Below are 3,816 nucleotides of genomic sequence, written 5' to 3'. Positions count from 1 at the left end.
ACAGTGTGTCTTTGGTCAAGAACCTCCTCCGCTTGCTTGGCAGGCCAGAGTGCTGGAGAAGTAACCTCCTCCAGAAATGCCCCAACTCCAAGATGGGTGGAAGTTGGTTGTTTTAGTCTCTGCTCAGGCTGCCTTAATAAAATAACTTAGACTGGGTGGCTTAAACCACAGAAATTTATTTCCCATAGTTCTGGAGGCTAGGAAGTCCAAGATCAAGGTGCAGGCTGCTTCAGTTCCTGGTGACACTCTCTTCATGTTTTGCAGACAGTACTGTAGTTTTCTTGTCATGTCCTTGCATGAGGGAGAGAGAGAGCAGGCTCCCAGTTGTCTTTTCTTATAAGGGTACTAATACTATCATGAGAACCTCACCTTCAAGACCTCATCTTAATCTAATTACCTACCAAAGGTCCTATCTCTCAATACCATTATACTGGGTGTTAAGACCTCAACATATGAATTTTGGGGGAATACAACGTTCAGTCCATAACATTGGTGAATTAGCATCTCAGCTCCTTTGCTCCTTGGTATGTAGTAACTCTGAGGTTGTATTCATTTCATTTCCCTGTTTTCCCAGGGGATTAAGCTTCTGTTGCCCACAGTGGTGACTGGCTTGATAATAAATCTTATGTCAGCCACCTTCTCTTATGTTCCCCGCTCACCTTCCTTCCTACACCTTCCAAAGAAAACTCCCTGTTCTTGCATCTTTGTATCATGGTATGCTCCTCATTTAGCATCCTGTGTTCCTATATTATAACATGTCTCACATTATTCTCTTTATTGCAGGATTTTGTGACTGTCTTGGCCCTCATAACTAAACCATAAACTCTTTGAGAACAGAAACCTCTTTAAATGCTGTATTCCCCAAAGCCTAACAAAATACCTTGCATGTAGCAGGTGCCTTAAAAAAATGAATAGATTAATTAACTATATTAATAAAATTGAGGATTTTTATTAAAACGGCACTATAGAAATCTAATACCTGATCAGTTCACAGCATTCTTTGGGTTGCTAAATAAATCAAATGATTTAAGCAATGTTTTTATGAATTGTAATTATTGATTTAGAAATTTCATAAGCTGTTACAAGTTCGAAATGAGTCTTCAAGTTTAAGCAATAGATTGAATATATTTTAACATTTTCTGGTTGAAAAAATATCAGCAACTACTGAGGGAATTAGAGGGGACAAGATTTTAATCGAGTCCATATTTCTTGACACAGCATTCAAAGACTCACATGGTCTAGCCCTCACCTGCCTTTCCAGATTTTCCTTTCGTTGTTTCACCACTGCTGTATATATAGTTGTGCAGTTTTCATGCAAATGATTTGTAGTTTAAATTTATCTTTGCTTGTTACCAAAGCTGCATAATACCACAGATCTCACTTCATAAGAAAAATTATCATTGTTTTAAAATGGGCAATGGGAGACAAACGAGGAAAAATAACTCCTCAGATAATGCTACTTCAGACCCCACTTTGGCTTCTCTGTCATTATTATATTGCCTATAATAGAATTTCTTCATTAGGAAATTGATTTAAATATCTAGAAATTTGATAGCACGATCTGAATTGAAATAATGATTTACATGCACTTCAAAGTTATTTCCAAGGTCTAATTCTGTGGCCTGTCTCTTGATATCTACAAGACACAAAACAGCAGAGTCACCACTTCTATGTTGCGTGTAATCCTAGGAACATAAATAATAAGCATCATTCTTTTAAGAAATTACAAAAGTCATACTCATTCATGGTAGAAGTATCGGTCAATACAGAGAAATAAAAAGCATACCATTTTACTTCTGATCAATGCAAAACTAAAATTTTAGTGTATAATGTTTCAGACTTTTTTGTATAGCATTTTATATACATATACAAAGGGCTCATGGTGTGCATATGTTTCCCCCCTCTTTTTGCACTCGGCAATGTAACACAAAGTGGCAGACACTACACACAGGCTCACTTAACACCCACTCACACTTCTGATACTGCTTCTTTTTTTAAGGGGCTAGAAAGCTAAACATTTCCAAGGTTTCCTTGCAGCTTGGGTTTCACATGTAACCAAATTTCTACCAAGCCCCATTGCAAGATACATACCCTGAAGCAGATTTTGAAGGCAAATGAGTAATGCGAAGTGATGGCTAGGATCAGGGACAGCAAATCTTCAGGTAGCTGAAATAGGAAGACTTCTCAGGCTCTAGCATAACAGAAGTTGAGAGGCAGGCACGTGCAGCAGCGGGGAATCCTATAAAACGGTATCATACCAGAGTCAGGCGTTAATCCTGGCTCTATAGCATCATTTGCTCCCTTATTCCTCTCAGAAAGTCTGTTATCTGAAACTAAGAACCCTAATGAATACATGTGAACACTGTTCCACGTCCAAAAATACATGACTATAATATCGTATAATTTCAAAGCTAAATGGGGCCTTAGTGATCAACTAGACTGAGGAAAATTAAACTCAAAGAAGTTAAATAACTCACCTGTTTCTTCGGATGGATAATGATGGAGGCAAGACCACATGCAAGTCTTCTCATTCTCACTCTGTATAAGGAGTTTATTCCATCCTTGTGCCCCAATGAGGAGATGGGACAAAAATGGCTGTTCCCCAACTTAAGCTTTAGTGTTTTGTGTTCCATAACGTGCTCATCCATTATCTGACAGGCTTTACCCCAAAGAGAGTAGTCAGAGTGTGAAGTGTTTGCTTCCTCTTCATATCTACCTTTGTTTCCACCCTCCCCCTGCCCCCTCTGCACCATTCCTCACCCCCATCCCCCACCTCACCCCTCCATCCCCCATCCCTTCCCCCCCATCACAGACCCCATCCCCAGACCTGTTCCCTGTTGAATACCAGCTAGGCTTATTTGTGGTGCCACTTCTGTCACAGCATTCACTCCAATCAGCCACAGTGTGGAGCATCTCCTCAGACCGCAAAGGACTTGCTCCCAAGGAGCTAGCAGTCTTTGGTGCTATCGAGTAAGGGTACTTTATTTGATCTTCTAGTATGACAGGAAAGAGTCATTGTTGAAAGGCCCCATTCAGTAATGAACAGACTGTGCAGTTTGAATCCAGACTGGATTTGAATCCCAGTTCTGCCACTTAATAGCTATGTGGCTATGAGACAAGTTACTCAGTTTTCATGAGACTTACCTTGCTCATCTATAAAATGGAAAAAAAAAGATAACGACCTTAAAAGGCTGTTGTTTGGACTAGAAGAAATATTCCTATAATGTCTGACATGCAAAGAGCATTCAATAAATAGTTATTGTTATTGGGTTGCATTATGCACTGTTGGCTTGAAAAATTGGCAATGGTGTGTACTTCGGCTCTTTCCTGTTTATAATTTTATAGCTGAATTTAGACAGGAGAATAAGATCCTTCCAGAGTAGCCCAATGCCCTTTCACAGAGGACTCAGATGGTTTTTGCAAGTCCATGTAAACATATATATTTGAGCTCATACCTAGCCATTAACAGGTCAGTGGAGTTTGGTTCTGCTGTAACACTCTAAGTCTTCTATTGAAGTGAACATAGGGACAAATAAATAAAGAGCTTGAGTCTTTTAACACATGACATTATTTAAGAATTAGAAATAGGAATTAGGTATTCTTACAATCTTTTTGGACCAGCGTTAAGTCAATAATGTTTAAAGTAAAATCTAAGTCAGCTGTCCTTATAAACATATAAATATAGAATTTGCAGGCGCTAGTATTTTAAGTATTAACCTTTTTTCTGTAGCTCAACACTTCTCTTATGAGGTGACAGCTGCAGAAAATGACAGTTTTTATTTTCTTTTACAAGAAAAGTTTTATTTTATAAATGAA

General features: G+C 38.6%; 1 long non-coding RNA gene across 1 annotated transcript; it reads right to left on the bottom strand.

The window, feature by feature from the left end:
* Positions 1–1,179: 1,179 nt before the first annotated feature.
* LOC120583367 (uncharacterized) lies at positions 1,180–3,379 on the bottom strand. The gene is made up of 3 exons (XR_005647780.1): positions 2,846–3,379; positions 2,092–2,659; positions 1,180–1,636 (listed from the first exon to the last, which is right to left on the bottom strand). It is a non-coding gene; the product is annotated as an uncharacterized LOC120583367 (long non-coding RNA).
* Positions 3,380–3,816: the final 437 nt, after the last annotated feature.

The sequence above is a fragment of the Pteropus medius genome, unplaced genomic scaffold (genome assembly GCF_902729225.1).
Source record: "Pteropus medius unplaced genomic scaffold, Ma_sr-lr_union100, whole genome shotgun sequence".
Classification (NCBI taxonomy): domain Eukaryota; kingdom Metazoa; phylum Chordata; class Mammalia; order Chiroptera; family Pteropodidae; genus Pteropus; species Pteropus medius.
The sequence above is the reverse complement of the archived record's forward strand: the minus strand, read 5'-3'. Positions and strand labels throughout refer to the sequence as shown.